This window comes from Pelodiscus sinensis, chromosome 3 (genome assembly GCF_049634645.1).
Source record: "Pelodiscus sinensis isolate JC-2024 chromosome 3, ASM4963464v1, whole genome shotgun sequence".
In the NCBI taxonomy this organism is placed as follows: domain Eukaryota; kingdom Metazoa; phylum Chordata; order Testudines; family Trionychidae; genus Pelodiscus; species Pelodiscus sinensis.
In genome coordinates this window covers 143,844,064-143,866,217 of record NC_134713.1, presented here as the reverse complement: position 1 = coordinate 143,866,217, position 22,154 = coordinate 143,844,064, and the positions used below count along the sequence as shown (strand labels likewise).

The 22,154-nt window shown below is 43.4% G+C and overlaps 1 protein-coding gene across 4 annotated transcripts in view; it reads right to left on the bottom strand.

The window, feature by feature from the left end:
- The window catches only part of DAAM2 (dishevelled associated activator of morphogenesis 2), a 323,838-nt gene that overhangs the window by 269,181 nt on the left and 32,503 nt on the right, over positions 1-22,154 (bottom strand). For 2 of the 4 annotated variants that reach the window (XM_006131755.4, XM_006131757.4), the window contains exon 1: positions 20,546-21,077. The exons of the other annotated variants lie outside the window; for them this stretch is intronic. The gene's annotated coding sequence lies outside the window, so the exon portion shown is untranslated. Of the gene's footprint in view, positions 1-20,545; positions 21,078-22,154 lie in introns of those variants that run through there. 4 annotated transcript variants of the gene reach the window in all.

Sequence of the window (22,154 nt, the reverse complement as noted above, 5' to 3'; positions counted from 1 at the left end):
TTATTTAAACACCATAAAAAGTCTTGTCTTGGGGCAGTTTAATAGTTTGATAGTTCGTGAGGAGTTAAGCTTTTGTTTAGGAGGGAGGAAGGTCCTGGGAAAGCACATTCCTGTGTCCAAGCGTTTGAAGTAGCATTAACTGACCATCTGTGGCAGAGAGAGGGAGGCAGCAAGAGCAGGAACTTAGAAATGAAGTGGGGAAGGAAAAACTTCAATACAAGTTACAAAATTATTAACTTCCCCACTCCCCAAACACATGCAGTGGACATCATCTCTTCTCATGAGGGAAACAATCCTGCAAAAAGGGGGTGAAGGTGTCTTTCAAACTAATTCACTATAATCAGTGCAGGGACCTGGGCTGTCAGGCCAAGCCCCTCCTATCAGCTCTTTGAATGTTAAGCATGTGGAGCATTTATTTTAAAGCCAAATTATGTCCCTAGAAAATGCAAAGCTCCCACTGGCCTGCTAATCTAGGCATTTGTAACACATCCATTACTGTAGTAACTCAGAATCTTGTAATGTTCTATCAAGCCATTTGAGTGGCTACAAAGTCCTGAGTTCTGACTTCTCTCCCACTCCCTAAAGTGAGGTAGGAGCACTAGGAATTTAATTTCACTTCTCTTTGCTGCTTTTCCCTCAACTGGAAGCATCTGGATTTACTGCAAAAAGACCTTACAATTGACTTCAAGCTTTCACCTGCCTATTGCTAGTGGTGTATGAGTGAAGGACCTCAATTTAAATCTCTCAGTTACCTGCTAGTACAGCGTAAGCATGGTAAGGGCCTCCTTATTAGCTCTTAACTCAGATGTCAGATCCCTGGGGTTCGTCCAGGCCAAAGACAATGCCATATTCACGAAGCTGCTCTGAACTCTCCAGCTGATGTAAACAACATGTGTGCAATCACTGTTTAACACACTACAAAGAAAATCCCCTTATAATCACAGAACTTTAATAATATGTAACAAAAACATACTGGGCCAAATCTTAGTGCCAACAAAGTCAGTGGAAAAACTCTGGGGGATGTCAATAGAGACCAGATTCTTGCCAATCTTTTTGGATTGACAAATTATCTTTATTCGCCTGCTTTGACCTGTCTGTTTTCCAACCAACAGCAAAATTCAACTGAGTCTCAAATAAACAATCTCTGCACAGTGTAAATCCCTTTCTAAGGTCCACCAGCAATCCTCCACCCTGCACACTTGCTAACAGCTGCGGCCATTCTGTCTGCAGCCTTGGCATACAGTGATCGTACAGAAATGGCACGCTCACCTCCTATGTTACAGAGGAAGCTGTCTATCAATGCCTTGGTATTCTTACCAGGAATCAAGTCAGGATGCAATACGGGAGAAACTGTGCCCACAATTTTCAGTGAATGAAACACAGCATGTGGAGAAATAGCATTAAGGGTGAATCAACGTTGCACCCTTACCTTGATATAAGCTATACAATTTGTGCTATGCAAATTGCATAGCTTTTTTCGAGGTAATTTCTAAATAGCTTATTTTGAAATTTGGTGTTGTCCACACAGTGCCAAATTTCTAAATAAAGTGCTATTCCAAAACATCCCTTAACCCTTGTGGAACAAGGGTTATAGGGCTGCCGGAACAGTGTATCCATTATTTTGAAATAAGGGGCTGCTTTAAAGACATGGAATAGCTATTTTGGGATACTTCTAGTATCCCCAAAAAGCTCCACAGTGTAGATGTAGCCTAAAGGTCTACCAAAAACAAGCAAAATGTGTTGACAAGATTTCATTCCTCAGAATCAGCAGGTTTCCATATTTCAGCAGCGCATGAGCAAAGGGACTGAAACCACCCAGAAGGAAATTCTCAGCAATACTACAATTTTGTAGCATAGCGGTCTACAAATAAACAAGCCCAACTAGTGAACAATCGCACTGCTTAACATTTCCCATTATAATCTAAAGTATCATTGACAAGTCAACTTTTACAAGTGATTTTTACTTCCCGCCACCCCTAAGCATTGTGTTGGGCTTTGGCCATTGAAACAGAAAGGTGAATGAAGATGATGCTCTTGCAGTCAACCAACCAGATTGTTAGAGAGCCCAAATCAGAACAGAATGTACCAAGATTCCTCTAAAGCTGCATGGCTGGCTATTACTATTTATCATTTGTATTGCGGTAGCCTCTAAGAGCATGTCTATGCTAGGAAGTTATTTCAAAATAATAACTCCTCCAATAACTGTTTTGAAATAGCATGTCCACACTACAGGGAAGCCTTGAAATTAGTCCAAAGCTACCTTAATGTGGATGCACTACCTCGACAGAGCCCCAGGAAGCACTGGGGTGTAATTACTTTGAATGACTCTGGGGAGGAGCTATTTTGAAATAGCAGCAGTGGAGCGTCCACACTGCTGTTATGTCAAAATAACTACTTTGAAATGAGCATTATTCCTTGTGGAAACAGGGATACTATTTGGAAATAACCTGTCCATTATTATTAAATATTATTATTTGGAAATAACCAGCAGTGTGTGGATGCTCTGCTTGTTATTTAGAAATAACTCCCTAGTGTAGACCAGGGCTAAGAGCCCTACTTATGGACCACATCCCCACTGTGTTAGGTGCTGTACAAACATAGAGTAAAAAAAAGACCTTCCCTATCTCAAAAATTTACAATCTAAGGTCAGTTTCTCTTGCACCAGAAGGTATTTGCCTTCTGGTCAGAAAAGCTTCTCTAATGGTCTTCTCCTGTTGCTGCCACCTGCAGCAGCATCTCCCCTCCCACATTTCATTGCTCAGAAAGCATTAGGCCCTTTACATTCTTGATCTGTTATACCTCCTTTCTGTCGCATCTGCCACAGGACAGAACAGCACAGCCAAGTGAGGAATTTTCCAGTATGAGCAACAATTCCTTCTATGGAAATTGTATTCCCTTAAGTTCATTTATTACTGGTCCGGCCTGAACCCTCTGTCCAGGATCCCAGAGGGAAAGAGAGGAAATCTAACTTTGCTGTTGTCATTCCAACATCCTTCAGCAGAAATCCACGAGGGATCCTTGTATGTGACCCTCTCTCTGTATTTCCATTCAAAATTCAAGGAACGAAGAAAACAGCACAGCAAGGGACTGTTTACAGATATATGAGAGAGTCCCTGAGAAGCAACAGCATCTGGACTTGCCGGATCCTGGGAATTCCACCTCAGTACCTATGGGAAGTCTCAGAATCCTTCTCCCACCCACAGGGTCCTGGGAATTCCCTCAACCCCTTGCTCCATGAGCCACTTTCCTGTGAGCTAGATCCCAGGAAGTCACACTGTACCTGCTAAATTAAATCAGGCTCAGATCGCAGAGTCTGCCTAGCTATTTTCATCCTTCCGCATATGTAACAAAGGATGAGCAGGGGAGAGATACAAATCAAGTCTAGATCCTCTTCCTGACTCTGCCACAGACTAACCATGTGGTCTTCAGCCAGTCACTGCTTCTCTATTCCTCTCACCTGCAAAATAGAGGTGGCACTTTCACAGCATTCTCTCCAGAGGTAAAAGAAGCTTACCTGGGTTAATATGGTGTTTTGAGAGCCTCCAAGTCTAATAAATTAGCCCAATTTATCCCAGGATTGCTGAGCTCTATCATCCCCATTTTACTGCTGGGGAAACAGAGGCATGGAATGACAGACCATTTATACCAGATGACAGTGGCAGCAGGACGACTAGCACGTTCATCCGTAACTAAGTCCCACATACGCTCCAGGAATTGGTTCTGTGACCCTCCAATGCACACAGAGGGGTTGTAGAGCTATTCTAACTAATATATCTCTATCATAAGAACAGCATAGGGAGCACAAGACGTATGGAGCTATCGCAGCTGCTGTGGGCCTGCCCCATCACTGCACTCACAGCAGAGGCAGTGCAGAGTTACCTCAGCTGTTGAACTGGTTCTGAATCACCTGTGACATGTTCTGTAGCTAGCAGCCAGTTGCGATTGTGAAATGGCTGTGATTGGAGGCCAGACCCTTTGAGTCCCAGTGGTCTGGCGCACGGAGGATGTGCTGCATACGCCTTTTGGCATTAGGTAGAAGATCCCTCAGACATTAATAATGACACTGCCAAGCGAGCCTGACTGCCCAGGGAGGGAGGCTGCATGGAAGTGTATCAAGGACACAGCAAGCCAGACCCAGCCTCCCCTGGCTTGCGCATAGTGTGGGATCCTGTCAGCAGGAGATTCCCACTACACATCTTTGGCTGCAGCTCTCCCTCCACCCCATGATTCTTCACTCTTCTCAGGGACTCCTCATCCGCTCAGAAGGGAAACAATGGATTCCAGGCATTCACTGAGCATTTCTTCATCGGGAGCTCTGTGAGCCACTAGCCTCATTCCTGCTGGGAAAGTACCTGGAAGGTTGTTTTCTATTTATTCCCCTGGCACTCTCAAATGCTTGTCTGTGATCTGCATTCCCTCCAAAGCCTGTCAGCTGACTCTTTTCACGTGGGTGTTGAAACACAGGGATGGGCAAGCTGAGGCGGATGAAATAACTGACCCAGACCTCCACCAGTCCCAGGAACAACTCCTCCCCTTCTCTATTCCTAGCACCCCATCATCCATTTCTTCCATTAAACCTTTAATGGTTATTTAAACAGTTTTCTCCCTCCCCTTCAATGTACTTCCTGGTCCCGGCTAGGGCTGAAATAGCCAAAATGCTGTACAAGTCTTCTAACTAGTCCAGGGGATGGGAAGTGAGCATCTTTTCCTGTTTTTGTCTAGATGGGCACTTGGGGGACCAAGGACATCAAAAAGCCCCTAAAGCTGTAGACCATCTTTGCCCTATGCCCCCAGGTTGATGCCATTAATAGCAGGGAATGTTGTAGGAAGCAGAAAGGTCTTCATTGCATTTCTGTCTTCCTACCTCGTCTGATCTAAGGAGTTAACATCTACACAAAAGGTAAGGAATGGAATGTAACAAGAGCAAGAGGATATTATCAATGTGGGCTGCAACTGAGCAGTGCAACTTATCAGGGGATAAAACATAGTTTCAGTCAACCCAGAACTATACCCAGATTGAAGCTGAGATTTTTCTTGGACAGGAAGGGGAGGTGGAGTGTCTCCTTTATAAGGCTGAGCCCAGTGTTTAGGGTACTTGTCTGGGACGTGGAAGACTGAGACTGAGATTTGAATCATACACTGGAGCAGGGCCAGGAACTAAGGTATTCTGCATCCTCCCCTGTCTACCGCCAGGTAGGTGCCCTAACCAGTCTATAAGCTGTTCTAGGGATATTCTACTTAGATTAAATACTTAAACATTCATTGTGCCAAAGAAAGAGTAACTTTATAACCTGATGGTTACAATACTCACCTGGGAGGAAGATGTGGATTCCAATTCTTCCTCTAAATTAGGTTCAAGATTACAAGGCTAGGTGATGGGAGCAAAGCCTTCCAACCTGAAATGAATTTTACTGGTTTGCTGACAAATTCTTGACATTTTTAGAACTGAACCAAGTTTCCCCAAACTTTTTGGTTTGCTGAATGGAGCAAAAAATATACATGCAGCTCTAGTTGGCACATCATTTAATTCCATGGAGTTTCCTTAATTTGGTTTTTACTAAAGGAAAAAAAGAATCCACACAGCTTTGAGGTCTGGGCTAGAGTTTACAGGACAATGGGGAGATAGAAATGTGGTTCACACAGGAGAGTCATCATAGAATCCTAGGGCTGGAAGAGACCTCAGGAGGTCACTGTGTCCAGCCCCCTGCCCAAAACAAGACCAAACGTAACAAAATCATCCCAGCCAGGGCTTTGCCAAGCCAGGACTTAAAAACCTGTAGGGAGGAAGATTCCACCACCTCCCTGGGTAACCCATCCCAGTGCTTCACCCCCCTCCTAGGGAAATAGTTTTTCCTAATATCCAACCTAGACCTCCTCCACTGTAACTTGAGACAACTGCGCCTTGTTCTGCCATCCATCACTACTGAGAACAGCCTTTCTCCATCCTCTTTGGAACCTCCTTTCAGGAAGTTAAAGGGTGCTATCAGAGGTCATGTGCTCCAGCCCCCTAATCATTTTGGTTGCCCTCAACTGGATCCTCTCCAGTATGTCCACATCCTTTCTGTACAGGGAGACCCAGAACTGGATGTAATAATTCAGCAAGTATTGGCCTCACCAGTGGCCTTTATTAGGCCTCAGTAGTGCCAAATAAAGGGGAATAATCACTTCTCTAGATCTGCTGGCAATGCTCCTCCTAATGCACCCTAATATGCCATTAGCCTTCTTGGCTACAAGGGCACACTGTTGACTCATATCCAGTTTCTCATTCCCTGTAATCCCCCGGTCCTTTTCTGCAGAACTGCTACTTAGCCATTTGGTCCCCAGCCTGTAACAATGCTTGGGATTCTTCCGTCCCAAGTGCAGGACTCTGCACTTGTGCTTGTTGAACCTCATCAGATTTTTATTGGCCCAATCTTTCAATTTATCTAGGTCACTCTGGACACTAGCCCTGCCCTCCAACGTATCTACCTCTCCTTCTAGCTTAGTGTCATCTGTGAACTTGCTCAGGGTGCAATCCATCCCCTCATCCAGGTCATTAATAAAGATGTTGAACAAAACCAGCCCTAGAACTGATCCTTGGGGCACTCCACTTGAAACTACTAACCGTACATTGAGCCGTTGATCACTACCCTTTAAGCCCGACAATCTAGGCAGCTTTCTATTCGCCTTACAGTCCATTTATTCAATCTGTATTTCTTTAACTTGCTGGCAAGAATATTGTGGAAGACCATATGAAAAGCTTTGCTAAGTCAAAGTATATCGCATCCACCAACTTCCCCACGTCCACAGAGCCAGTTACCTCATCACAGAAGGTCAACAGGTTGGTCAGGTTGGCATTCAGGACAATCATACTTGGAACCTCCTTCCTGGCCCAGTGTAAAGGAGCCCCATAGAACAAGGTGAGGAGATGAGTCTCTTTTCCACACCATGTGGGGAATAGGTAGTCCCAGAAATCAACAGCAAAAAGAAATACACAAAGATGACATTGAATCCAGTCCAGAGCTCTCAAAGGAGATGAAGCAATGAGAAACTATGTGAAAAACCTAAAGAAAGCAAGTTATTCGTGAAGTATCATTGCTAAACAGAAAGTTTGTCTTATTTGAAATGGTAGCCCATTGCTCTATTTGCATGTCAGTCTTGTTCCAGCCTTGTTTCAGGTAGGAATGGGATATCACTAGAAAGAAGCTGATGAAATCATTTAAAAGCCAGCAGGAAGCAATATGTCTGTACTATTCACTTCACTGAGAAATCCACGGTAACGCCTCCATAGTTCAAGAGACAGAAAGCCATAGCACCATAACATAAGGAGTCAATTGTGATCTCTCTCCACAGCACATCAAACGTGAGGCATTCATTCATTCCCACAGAGTCAGCATTGATCTAAAAGCTGCAGCCCTGTATTACACATTTCAGTATCATCCATTTAAGTCATGGAAATGTTCCCAGGGGTTTGAAAGAACCCAGCTACAGCAAGTTATGCATCTATTCTGGATCATATGACGGTATCAGGCACTGGGATAAAGCTCAATAAGGCAAGTAGAATAAGCAAAGCTACAATGCTTTCTCCATGCACATCATCATATTAATACAATTCCCTGCAGATGTTCACAGAGACATCCAGACAACCACATACAGACAACTGCATGTTCCCATAGCCACACCCAGCCTCAAACCAACATTCATTTAACCATACCCCTATATAAACACGGCATGACACACACCCTCATGTGTCCAGCTACACAGTCATATCAACACTGCATAAAGGAGTTGCTCTGTTGCATTTGTGGGAACACAGGTGAATGGAAACCTCCATTATGGTATGTTGGCTCCATACTGCCAAACACTGTAGGAGTCTATTCAACTTAAGGGGCCATGGTGGGGGTATATTAAGGAATGAGGATTTTTAAAAGTAAAGTAGAGAAGACTGATTTCTTTTTGATTGCTCAGCCTTTACTTCATGTGTCTTGACCCTGCATGCTCCCAAGAGAAATCAATAATTCAGAGGTCTGGCAGAAAAACCTGTGGCATTGTAAGGCCTCTCTGCTGGGAATTTAGGACTGCTGAGGTTTGTGTTTGGTTCCCAGAATAACTAAGATGACAACATGCAAGTGCTCACTCCTTTTAGTCAAGGATCTCAAAAATTCTTCAAAGATTTACCTATACCTTTCTGCACCCTCTTAGACAGGCAAGACTATGTGTGTCTCTGTCAGATGAACAGAGATGAAGGGTCAGACTTGAATAAAGCTAATGTTTAGGCATGACAATAAGGGGCTAGATTTTCTAAAGAGCTCAGCATATTGAATGATCTGCTTTTTTGAAAATCCAGCTGTGGGAGTTGCTAGGGGCTGAGCTCTTGGATATCTGTCCCCAATTGTCATTGCTGATTACCTGCCAACCTGGGTTGGAACTCTGTTGAAAATCCAGCCTTGCATAACTTGCCCAAGATAAAATAGCGAGGGAGTAGCACTACCAGAAATGGCGTCTCAACCCCTGATCTTTACTCTCTTGCTCTCATCACTGCACTGCTCTGAGAGATTTTCCAATTGACTCTTCTGTCCAAACTGAAACATCTTAAAAATGAAACCACCAAAATAAAAAAAAAATTAAAAAAAAGAGAAAAAGAAAACTGGCCATGGTTCATCCTTATTTTAATTACACCTACTAAGAATAGCCAAATTAGCTTCCTGAAGTATGACACCATCTGGCTTGCCTTTGGCCCAAGATTTAGGTGAAAATCTAAAATAAATAGAAATAATATCACAATTAGGTTTTTTTTAAATGAAAACTTTTCTTTTTGTTTGGATGTAAATTTATCCCTGTAGTATTTCCAGCCAAAACAGTCCATGTCTTAGTGCGTGAAAGACTGATAGTGAAACTCACAAAAATTAACACTGACGACATTTGTTTTGCTTTCTAAACTGAGCAACATACAGTGAGTAAATAAGCAGTATAAAGAGTGAAAAGTAACTTTAATTTTAAAAATGCTTTCAGGTTTAATTTTCTAGTGATCTATAAATATAAGTTAGGAATTTATTTAGACTATATTATATTTAATAGGACAATGCTTTTTTATAGCACAGAATCTTTTGAAAAAGCACCCCGTTGTCGAAAAAACCGTGTCTAAACTGTGGTTTCAGTTTTGAAATGGCTTGTTCAAAACAGCACCATAATGCGATTATGCAAATGAAGTGCAGGATATTTAAATCCCCACTTCATTTGCACTTTTGAAACATCTAATTTACATCCCTCTGCCAACAGAGGAGTGTAGTTTAGATGTAGCCTTGATTGTTATCACACTCTTTATATCACTGACCCACATATTCTTTTAACCCTACCTTCAAGTCTATGAACTAGGGATGTTAAATATTGGTTACTTAAATAGTTGAGTAACTTCATGAATTCCTATCAGTTACTTGACTATCTTAAAGTCCCCAGGGGTGGGGCTGGCAGCTGGTGTGCTCTGGCTCCACTCCCGGGACGCCCCCTGCCACTCCGTGCTGCTGCTTCTGTATCAGAGGCAACAGTGAGGGGTGGCAGGCAGGAACTGGTCCACAAGGGGAGCCAGTTTAAAAAATAGCTCCCCTTGCAGACCAGCTGCCTGTTGGCCTGTGCAGCTGCTGCTAATAAAGAGGTAGGAGCGCAGGGCTGCAGCAACCCCTGCTTGGGGGGGTCTGTGCTCCTGAACATGGTGCAAGCTGGAACTAAGCTGGGCTACCTGCCTGCTTAGCTCGTAATACACTTTAAATGCAGAGCTGAAGCGGGGGTAGGTTCTCGACCTATCACAAGCCAGGACTGAGCTAGGCTGCTGGCCAGCCTGCTCAAAAATTTAATGGCAAGGGGTAGGGAATGCGTGTAGTCTATAACATTAACCTATACACTTTTGTTTATTGGTTAATCGGTTAATCAACTACACTATTACATCCCTACTATGAACACCAATCTCTTCTTTTTTTAAGCTTAGACTGATCTTCAAGTCAGACACTAACAACAAAAATTCACAAATCACAGTCTTCCCAAAGGTTCCAAGGAGCCCCAGTAAGTTGAAGGGAGAATGGAAAGCCTGGAAACAGACTTTGTACAACTTGAAGAAGTATGGAAAAGTTACATCAGAAGGACTGAAAGATATGAAGGGCTGATAATGGGATACAGAACCTCTCCTCACCAGATCAGTTTGTCAATTCATTTGTGATAAGGACCAAAACTCATCATCAGTCAGATGGCTGTTCAGATGAAATGAGTTGGAAGAGTCTGGTCAGCTCCTAATGAACAAGACACCACATACCATATTATTTACTCCTTGTAGTAAGGTAGACTAAGTACCCCAGTCAGAATTAGCAAATCACATATAGGCAGATAAGATCCCTGATCCAAACAGCCCACAATCTGACTACCATCACAATTGTACCTAATTGCCCGCCTGTTGGCAAACGATGACATTGAACAGGGAGACCGAACATGGCACTTGGTAATGTAGGTCAGTGGAAACACAATGGCAAAGGGAAGGATGGGGGAGTTTACTGTCCAAGCTACATTTATTCTGTGCATGAGGAGACGACTACTGTCTTTAGGGCTGTCTCTTTGGCACCTTCTACGAACACTAAAAAAATCACTTGAAGAAGGAAACATGAATACAAAAAAAAAATCACTTGTGTAGCTGCCCAGAATTTGGGAAAGATAAGTTTCCCAGACAGTGAAGTAAAGTTAATTGATCAACATGGGAGCCAATAGAAGTATGCTGGCCCCAGTTCCTCATGGCCCTTTCTTTTCAAGTGAATACTGCTTTCTGTTCGTAGAAAGGAAAAAGGGACATCAAATCAAGTACCTTCTCATTTTATTGAAGGATTGCCTGGCTATACAATTATTTTGTTTGAATCATAGAATCCTAGGGCTTGAAGAGACCTCAAGAGGTCACTGAGTCCAGCCCCCTGCCCAACCCAGGACCAACCCCAACTAAATCATCCCAGCCAGGGATTTGTCAAGCCAGGACTTAAAAACCTGTAGGGTTGGAGATTCCACCACCTCCCTAGGTAACCCATTCCAGTGCCTCCTAGGGAAATAGTTTTTCCTAATATCCAACCTAGACCTCCCCCACTGCAACTTGAGACCATTGCTCCTTGTTCTGCCATCTGTCACTACTGAGAACAGCCTCTGTCCATCCTCTTTGGAACCTCCCTAAGTCCAGGAAGTTGAAGGCTGCTATCAAGTCCCCCCTCACTCTTCTCTTCTGCAGACTAAATAAGCCCAAATCCCTCAGCTTTTCTTCATAGGTCATGTGCTCCAGCCCCCTAATCATATTGGTTGCCCTCCGCTGGACTCTCCTTAATGCATCCACATTCTTTCTGTAATGGGGGGGGAGGGGCAGAATTGGATGCAATACTCCAGATGTGGCCTTAGCAATGCCTAATAAAGGGGAATAATCACTTCCCTAGATCAGCTGGCAATGCTCCTTCTAATGCACCCTAATATGCCATTAGCCTTTTTGGCTACAAGGGCGCACGGCTGACTCATATCCAGCTTCTTATCCACTATAATCCCCATCCTCTTTGGTCCTGTTCTGACGAACTGCTGCTTAGCCAGTCGGTCTCCAACCTGTAACAGTGCTTGGAGTGCTTCTGTCTCCCTGCACTTGTCTTTATTGAACTTCATCAGATTTCTTGTGGCTCAATCCTCTGATCTGTCTAGTTCACTCTGGATCCTATTCCTGCCCTCCAGCGTATCTACCTCTCCCCCTAGCTTAGTGTCATCTGCAAACTTGCTGAGGGTGCAATCCATCCCCTCATCCAGGTCACTAATAAAGATGTTGAACAAAATTGGCCCTAGAACCAATCCTTGGGACCTTCCACATGAAACAACTACTAACCAGATATCGACCTGTTGGGCCCGACAATCTATCCAGCTTTCTATCCACCTTATAGTCCATTTATCCAATCCATACTCCCTTAACTTGCTGGCAAGAACCCTGTGGAAGACTGTATCAAAAGCTTTGCTAAAGTCAAGGTATATCACATCCACCGACTTCCCCACGTCCACAGAGCCAGTTACCTCAACATAGGAGCTAATCAGATTGGTCAGGCATGACTTGCCTGTTGTGAATCCTGATCACTTTCCCCTCTTGCAAGTGCTTCAAAATGGATTTCTTGAGGATCCCCTCCATGATTTTTCCGGTGACTGAGGTAAGGCTAACTGGTCTGTAGTCCCCTGGATTGTCCTTCTTCCCTTTTATAATGATGAGCACTCCATTTGCCTTTTTCCAATCGTCTGGGACCTGTCCCAATCTCCACAAGTTTTCAAAGATAATGGCCAAGGGCTCCGTAATGACATTTGCCAACTCCCTCAGCAGCCTTGGATGCAAAATTCAGCCCCATTGATTTGTGTATGTTTAACTTTTCTAAATAGTTTGCCTAACTAGTAGATAAGATGGTACCTTTAAAATGTTTTTCCCAAAAAGCCATTCATAGGCAAATACTTAGTTTCCACTTTATGTTCTTCAGTCCAAATGTTTTAGTTCTAGTAAAATAAACTCCCAAGAATTGGGAGGAGAAAAATACTCCTCCTCCATTGGTTTCATGCCTTTACCTGATAGCACATTGCATTATCTTGGCAGCTGTGTAAACCAAGGGCGGTCAGAGCAAGGGTGAAGTGTATTTGTAAAACTGCCTCTGTAAGTGATTAGGGCTTACTTTTTAATAAACTGAAAATGATAACACAGGGACTTTTCATCTCGCTCGTGCTTAGGCTTCTTCTGCTTCCGGAAAAGATTGTCTCAGAGAGCTGAAATTACAGTGCTTCTCCATGTTCTTTCAGTGGCTTTCCAAATAAACAGCTATATGATCATGCCTCTTAGTAGCCAGAGATAGGTAAGGTTACATTTAGAAAGAGGCTTTCAGAGCTAGACATATGAGGCATACATACCACATTGGTTAAACCACAGAATGCCAGGTTGAAGCAATGCCTCTGACACTAGTGGAAAAAGCAGATGGGAAAATCAGAAAGAAGGCTCCCTGCATGTCCTTAACCCACCTTCCTGTGCATGGATATAGCATTAGGCATCACATAGTATGGAATCCTGTGAACCCTGCTCAACCACCCACACTACTCAGCCTGCCAAAAACCAAATACGAGACCCAGTAGGAGACAGAGGAGAGTGTAGGAAGCTGAAAATGAGGAGAGATGAAGGATTTTGTCCTTAATTACATTTACTATCTGCACCTCTTCCCACATCAGTAGTTCTGCCCTAAACACTGTAAAGTAATAAACAGGACAGCAGGAGAGGAAGGTGACTTGGGGTCTAAAAAACAGTTAAGCTTCCACCTTACAATGACAGAGCTATGTGGCGGCAGTGACTCAGCAGCACCTTGGGCTTTCAATTAGGGATGTGTTAGTGTACAGATTTAAAGGGTGTACACAGGCTCATCGGTTAACCTTCACAGATACTTGCAAGCTGCTGAATCAGAGGCAGCAGCTGTATCCGAGGCAGCAGCACAGGGCAGAGGGGAGCATGTGGGAGCTGTTGCTCACAGGGAACCAGCTTGTAAGAAGGTTTCCCACGAGCACCAGCTCCAAGGGAGTCAAATGCTGCTTCCTTCCTTCCTTCCCCCCCCCCCCACACACACACACTGTTGTTTCTGATACAGAGGCAGCAGCATGGGCAGGGCTTGCATGTATCAGAGACAGCAGGGGGTGGGCAGGTGGGAGTCAGCTTTTAAATTGACTTCCTGCACATACCAGCTCCCATGAAGCTGCCTGCCCTCTTCCCCCCACCTCTGCTGCTGTTGACTCCCCGTGAGCACCGGCTCCTGCTTGCCTCCCTCCCACTTCCTGTGATACAGAGGCAGCAGCAGGGGGGGGGGGGGAGGAGAGGAGCTTGCAGTGTTGCCCTCCAATGTGTAAATGTATAATCACTGAACATTTCAGCAGTTACACATTTACCAAAAAAAAAAGAAAGAAGAAGAAGAAGCTTTTAAATGGCCTTAGTTTTAATGGGGATGCTCTATAGTCTCGGATGTCTTGAAATTATCTTGTCACAACAGTGAGTGGGACTTCCAGTGAGGCATTTCTAATCGGGCCCTGAGACTATGGAAATCGTTCTGTCCTTGCCCCCCACTTCATCATTAGCTTGGCTGAGTTAGTTTCTGAACTATGATTATTTAATGATGCTGGGTGATCATTATGTTTCTGAAAATTTAGTAAAATGTTAGGGTGGCTAAAAGCTTTTTGTTGCTCAACTCAAATGAAACATAAAATAAAAATAATAATAAATCATAGACACTGGAGTCCTTGTGGAAACTGCACTGGTGCGAGAAGAGGAATAAAACTCAGAATAATAGGCTCTGTCAGTAGAAACAACTAAATACTAGTAGATGGCATAATGAACTCCCAGAGAACAGATATGTAAGCATTGGCAGGTCTGATTTAATACATCCAGAAGAGTCACTCAGGACTAGCTTTATCTGGGTATCTTCAGCACAGTTATTCTTGGAGGAAACTGACCTTTCAATCTCTTCCCCTCCAAATCCTTTTAATCTCATCTCCTGGCCTTCATCTTCTCTGCAGGTCAATATGGTCTTGTAATCACACATGCCAAGTATACATTAAACACACCAGCAATTGAGACTCCCACTTTTATGAGGTTTCCACAGACTCTTGGGGAAAAGGTGCACTTGCACAAGCCACAGAGGGCATCAATACATAAATGAGCTACAGTAGATGGCAGTTCTACAGAGTCCTAGAAACACAAATGTAAGTGTGACGGGGTGCGGTCACAGGCAATCCCTTGGGGTGCCTCCCAGAGTGCTAACATGGCCATTGCCACTTGCATTCCCGCTCTCTGGGGTTCCTCACCATCCGGTCCTGCTGGGCCAGCTCTGCTGGTCTCCCCCAGCCAAGGCCCTGAACTGAGGTCCCTGTCCTTCCCCCACCCCCTTTGAAGCAGTACAGATCCTGAACCTCTTCAGATCCAAGGAGAGTGTAGTTTAGGACACAGTTTCCTGGGATACCACTCCCCAGATGAGATCAAACCCCAAAGAATTAGATACGGGTAAGCCACCTTTAACAATGAAACACTGGTTTCCTCCCCACCCCCACTCCGGCAACAATTATTTACACTGCAGTTGATAGAAAATAAAAATGATTTTAAGTACAAGCAGTAGGATTTAAGTGATAATAAGCGAGAACAGGCAGAGCAAAGTAGGTTACAAATCAAAAGAAACGAAATGCTTGGCTAATTCTACACTGAGCCCTCGGAACAAACGTATTCAAACTCACTCTAAAACCTCTTGTCCAGCTGCCCCTCCAAACCAGGGCCGTCTCCCCACCCTGGGGTCTTCAGCTCCTTTCCTTCAGGTGCATCCCAGCCAAAAAACCCAGGCCCCTGCTTTCCTGTTCTTTTTGCTAAAAATTGAGGCCAGTCCCTACCAACCACTGCTAGGACTTAAGAACAAAAGATATTGTTTAACTGTTGCTCATCAAGACTTTGAGGGTAACACTCACACCTTTGAAACTCACAAAGTATACCCCACTCCGTATGTCTAATGTTACACACACAAATGATACATACATCAAAGTAAGATAAACAGAACCAGCGAATCATGACAAAGATTAATGGGTTACACAAAATAATTTGCTCAACACACCTTAGCGTTATGTATATTCATGTCCATAAGTCTATTTCATAAAGCATGGGGGGGAGGCAGTCCATCACAGTAAGGCTAGAAGGGACCTCATCTGTGCATGTGTTACAATGTTTAAAATTAGACGTAACAGTCTAAACCCCTAGCTTCCATCCTTCACTCACTCCTCTTTACATTCATAAAGCATCTCTTGTGCAAAGATAAAAGGGGATTGACCAACCTGAGAACAGCAGAGAAACCCAAAACAAATCAATCCCATTCCATTTTATAAACGGATGGCAGATCTTAAAGAGCAGAAGATGCTATTGATATACTGGCTACTAGAAATGGTATTGAGCAAGTAATGTCAAGAACTTGGAAATAAAGCAACCTGGTAAATAAGAAAGAAATCACATGAACAACAAAGAGCAAAGTCAGATCCAGCTCTGTTAGGTAAATATCAAAAAACTTTACAGTTCTCTTATAGTTCTGCAGGAAGCCAAGACTGTTCTCAGCGAAGGGATGCTATAGGAAGACGTGATAAGCAGACTATGATAGAGGCTAACTTCTTCATTAAGAACTTAAACTGGAAGGCCTGCAAAACAAAGCCTACTAGTCACAGAGCAGAAGTGACCCAGTATTAGGAGCTGAACTGTCAGCAACTAGCATAGTGGAATCTCCATCCCTACAGGTTTTTAAATCCAGGCTTGACAAAGCCCTGGCTGGGATGATTTAGTTGGGATTGGTCCTGCATTGGGCAGGGGGCTGGACTTGATGACCTCTTGTGGTCTCTTCCAGCCCTAGGATTCTATGAGTCTATAGTAATGATAGGTCTCAGTCTGGCTAGACTCACAAGGTGATATCACTGAAGGTACGTCTACACTGCAACACTATTTTGAAATAACTAGCGCTATTCCAAAATAACTTAGTCCACATCTACACAGCAGGCAGTTATTTCAAAATAGTGTCAAAATACTGTCAAGTGGATGACTTCTTACTCCGACTCCTGTAGCCCACATTGTCCGAGGACTAAGGGAAGTTGGAAGAAGAGCACTCTATTTCCAAATAAGTGCTGTGTAGATGCTCCCTCTTTCGAAATAAGATACTCAATTGACATAGCTCAATTTGCATAGTTCATTTTGAGTTAAGCCCTGCAATGTAGAAGTACCCTGACAGCCTAATTGAATGTAAGACAAGAGTTCAAGCTTCATAGTCACTCCAAGGTCATGGGTATCCTTTGGAGGATAAAGACAAAATACTGTGGTGTTACAGAAAGAGCTTGGCATGGGTGACCCCGGAGGCAGCAGAGCCAGGAAAAAACATTCAAAGAAGCCCAGTTTTATCTGTGTCAGGTTTAAGAAAACAGGGAGGGTCTCTCCAAATTTCAGAAATCACAGACAGATAGCAAACAAAGAGGATGTAATGCAGATGCCAGAATTAGATGTGAAAATACACTACATTAGAAAATAAGGTCTGCTTAGCTATGTCACTCAGTGGTGTGAAAAATCCATACCCAAGTCCATACCAATTGTAATATGGATACCAAACAACCGAAGTCCCTAGGTAGACAGCACTATGTCTACAGAAGAAGAGTTTCATCGTTTGGGGAGGTGGATTACTAACATGGATGGGAGAACCCCGGGTATGTCTACACTGCCACCCTAGTTTGAACTAGGGTGGCTAATGTAGGCATTCGAAGTTGCAAATGAAGCCCGGGATTTAAATATCCCGGGCTTCATTTGCAACTTCGAATGCCTACATTAGCCACCCTAGTTCAAACTAGGGTGGCAGTGTAGACATACCCCCCCTGACAAAGGCACAGAGGCAGCAGCACAGAGTGGTAGGGGGCTACTGGGGAGTGGGGCCCAAGAGAGCTGGCTGGTGGCCCCGCCCCTGGAACTACAGATTAGTCAACTAACCAATATGAATTCATGAGGTTACTCTGTCTTCACGGACAAGGTCAGATCCTGGACTAATGCACTAGGCAACACAGTATGGGGAGGAGATGGATAGCCCTTGGTGGGGAAAGAACAAGTTAGGAACAATTTAGAAAAGCTAAACATACACAAATCCATGGGTCCGGATTTAATGCATGTGAGGGTACTGAGGGGGTTGGCAAGTGTCATTGCAGAGCCTTTGGCCATTATCTTTGAAAACTTGTGGAGATCAGGAGAGAGCCGGGAAGATTGGAAAAAGGCAAATGTAGTGCCCATCTTTTAAAAAGAGAAGAAGAACAATCCAGGGAACTACAGACCAGTCAGTCTTATTTCAGTCTTTGGAAAAAATCATGGAGGGGATCTTCAACTAATCCATTTTGAAGCACTTGGAAGAGGGAAAAATAATCAGGAATAGTCAACATGGATTCATGAAAGGCAAGTCGTGCCTGACCAATCTGATTAGCTTCTATGATGAGGTAACTGGCTGTGTAGATATGGGAAAGTCGGTGGATGTGATATACCTTGACTTTAGCAAAGCTTTTGATGCGGTCTACCACAATATTCTTGCCAGCAAGTTAAGAGAATATGGTTTGGATAAATGGACTGTAATATGGATAGAAAGCTGACTAGTCTGTCGGGGCCCAATGGGTAGTGATGAACAGCTCCATGTCAGGTTGGTGGTCGGTTTCTAGCAGAGTGCCCCAAAGATCTCTTCTTGGACCAGTTTTGTTCAACATTTTTATTAATGACCAGGATGAGGGGTGGATTGCACCCTCAGCAAGTTTGCAGATGATATTAAACTAGGGGGAGAGGTAGATATGCTGGAGGGTAGGGATAAGGTCCAGAGTGACCTGAACAGATGAGAGGACTGGGCCAAAAGAAATCTGATGAGGTTCAACAAGGACGAGTGTAGAGTCCTGCACTTGGGACAGAAGAATCCCAAGTATTGTTACAGGCTGGGGACTGAATGGCTAAGTAGCAGTTCTGCAGAAAAGGACCTGGGGATTACAGTGGATGAGAAGCTGGATATGAGTCAACAGTGTGCCCTTGTAGCCAAGAAGGCTAATGGCGTATTGGGGTACATTAGGAGGAACATTGCCAGCAGATCCAGAGAAGTGATTATTCCCCTTTATTTGGCTCTGGTGAGGCCACATCTAGAATGTTGTGTCCAGTTCTGGGCCCCCCACTATAGAAAGGATGTGGACGCATTGGAAAGGGTCCAGCAGAGGGCAACCAAAAAGATTAGGGGGCTGGAGCACATGACCTATGAGGAGAGACTGAGGGATTTGGGTTTGTTTAGTCTGCAGAAGAAAAGAGTGAGGGGGGATCTGATAGCAGCCTTCAACTTCCTGAAGGGGTGTTTCAAAGAGAGAGACTGTTCACAGTAGTGATGGATGACAGAACAAGGAGCAATGGTCTCAAGTTACAGTGGGGGAGGTCTAGGTTGGATATTAGGAAAAACTATTTCCCTAGGAGGGTGGTGAAGCACTGGAATGGGTTACCTAAGGAGGTGGTGGAATCTCCATCCCTAGAGGTTTTTAAGTCTCGGCTTGACAAAGCCCTGGCTAGGTTGATTTAGTTGGGATTGGTCCTGCCTTGGGCAGGGGGCTGGACTTGGTGACCTTCTGAGGTCTCTTCCAGTTCTATGATTCTATGACTAGTCAATTAATTGATATTTAACATCCCTACTCTGAACCTCCTTCCTTTTACCTTTCCCAGTCCTAACCACTTGACAATATTTCGTTCATTCATAAGAGTAAAATTTCACAAAACTACGTTTCCATCCCCTGCACTAATCACTGGACCATGTTTGAAACAAACCGGTTCCAGACTCGGTGATCTACTTCCTACCTGAAACTTGGTCAACATTGAATTAGACCTTGAAAAAAAAGCATTTGCAGATGCTAACAAACCTTTCAGATTTGGCATCACCCAAATTCTAATCCAGACTTACTCTAAATGTGCAGCACAACACACAACAGAGCACTACTAGCAACAAACATTTTGCATGTTTAGTGGTTGTATAGCACTATTTCTTTGTAGTCCTTAAAAAGGTGTGTCAGTGAGTAAAATGCCAAAAAAGAAAAACAAGAAAATATCGATTAAATATCGATTAAATATTTAACTCCTTTCAGCCAGGAGTCTAGAATCTATTTTTATAAGTAGTCTCTGACTTGCTTAACAGAAGTTTTAGTCTTATAATAATTCAAATAATTAACCTAACTTTCATCCCCTGAAGTGCAAAAATTAAGCCACTGAATGGATGCACCTATGTTGGATAGTACACTGGAGAGATTGCTGCTCCAATGTATCTTTTTTTTACCAGTTTATACCATTAAATTATTCATAAATGAGTTCCACCAAATTCTTTCACCAGTTTACTATGAATTACTACCATATGCAACACCAGTGCCCTCTGTCTGCCACTGAGAAAAAGGCATTTTATGCATCTGCCTACTCTCTCAGATCTACCAATACATTTTATCCGAAACAAATGAACTATTCACTAGTTGCCTAAAAGTAATTTGAAATCTGACTGCAGTCAATAACATTAAAAAAAATCCATCAGTACTACACACAGTCAACAGAAATTTTGTAAAAAATTGGTAACCATGAAATGTTTTACCTCTTTAAAGTAAATGACAAGTCACTTTACTTCAAACTACTTGATTTTTTATTCTTTTAGATCTCCTTCTTGATTCATCCTCACTACAAAAGCCAATTAGCACTTTTACCAGTGTCCTCCCCCCACACAGAAGCACTTGCTGGCTTTCCCTTTTCAGCTCCTACAGCCAAGTGTTAATGTGGAAAAGGGATTTTAAAATAGGAGCACAAATGCTGACACATGCTAGAGATCTACTTTTATTTTCTCCTCATGTTTTCCCAGTTGCTCTGTTCAGAAGACAATATTACAAAAACCCTGTCTGCAAAGAATATTAAAAATAAAGAGACTAGAAAGCTGCATTCCAAAGAGGAGGATGTGACTTTAGTTTGACTTACCAATTTTATCCAGCTGTATGTTTTCCTACTTGCTTTTTACAGCAGCTGAGCTCAGTGCTCAGGAACGTCCATCCTGTGTCAGGGAGCCAGGCTGGAGTGCTGATCTCCACGCTAGATGTTACTGTGGGAGCTGGAGTTGGGGTGGCTGCCTATGTGTGTGTGTATTGTATTCCGATGAAGATCAAGAACTGTTTCCCCTTCCACAGCCCAAGTAGAGTGCTACAAGCTCTGGGAGGCAGGGCCTTCCTCTGCTACTGGGCTACACTTTTCTTAAAGAGACAAGCTCCAGCCTCACAGGCAATACCAATGAACAGACTCTTGAAAAAACCTGAATGGGATGGTGTTTGAAGCAGGAGAGGGGGGAGTTGTGTTCTCATTGTTTAAGGCCTGACTGATAACCATCAGGATATGAAACAGTTTCCTACATGCCTCATTAACAACAAGATATTACTCTTCCACACAGCCTTTCATTCAAAGCTGTCAGAGCACTTTTCAAAAGTGGGTAAGAATTGTTATATGGACAGAAAAGCTGAAAGAAAGAGAGAGAGAGAGATTGGTCTACTTGCTCAAAATCACCTGTCAAGTTTGTGGCAGAGATGGAACTAGAATGCCAGGGAATTGACTCCAGATACCTGATCTAAACACTAGAGCACGCATTCACTCCTAGTGAAGAATGACTACACACACACATTATCCAATCAGAAATGGCTGCAAGTCACTCACATTACATTGTCCTTAAAAGTATTTACTCCCTTGTAGGGCAGAGAGTACACTTTAACAAATGGAAACCTATAATTATCCTCACTCACTCTGAAAATAACTTTAGGTTGGTAACAATGCACTGTTTCTAAAGGATTTTCTACTCCCCAGCATCCCATTCAGGAGATGTGTCTGTTTTCAGTGCATCACATCCTAAAATGAAAGGAGTTACAACCTCTGTTGGTTAGGGGGGAAAGCTGAGAGTTCAAGGCCAATGGCAGTTACAGAGTAACTGTTTCCAGAGACTTTATGTTTGTTCTTTCTTCTGTTCTTTTCCTTATTCAAAAAAGCAAGTAACACAGCCTGAAAGTATGCTCTTTGTATATAGTAAACACTGATTCGTCATGCAATAACTAAACAACACACCAAAATACATTACAAGGAAAAATCTTACGTTCAAAAAAGTATAATCAAGAAATAAAAGGGCAGGACATATTTCAGTGAAAGAAAAAGCAACATAATCTGAAAAAGGCAATACCTTCAAAACAACAACTTAGTTGAGAAAGCGAGGGTAATGCACTGCTGCCTTGTGCCTTGCACAATCACTCACTGTAGCACAGAGTAACTGTTGCAGTGTTAGCATTTTACATCCATTTTGCATAATGGTGACAATTATACAAGGTGCAGGACACTGAAGACCCTTCCTAAATGGGCTCAGTGGATGCCAGCTAACCAGAGGGAAGGTGCATCAGTGGAGAAGCCAACCAACCACCCAATGAAATGACAAACTTCAGCACCAATAGCCATGGGTCAGACCAGCAGGGCCCATTATTTTTCTTCTAGCATGAGATCTGCTACCTACCTTGGCTGCAGGCTGGAGACAATGTCAGATGATTGATACATTAAGGTA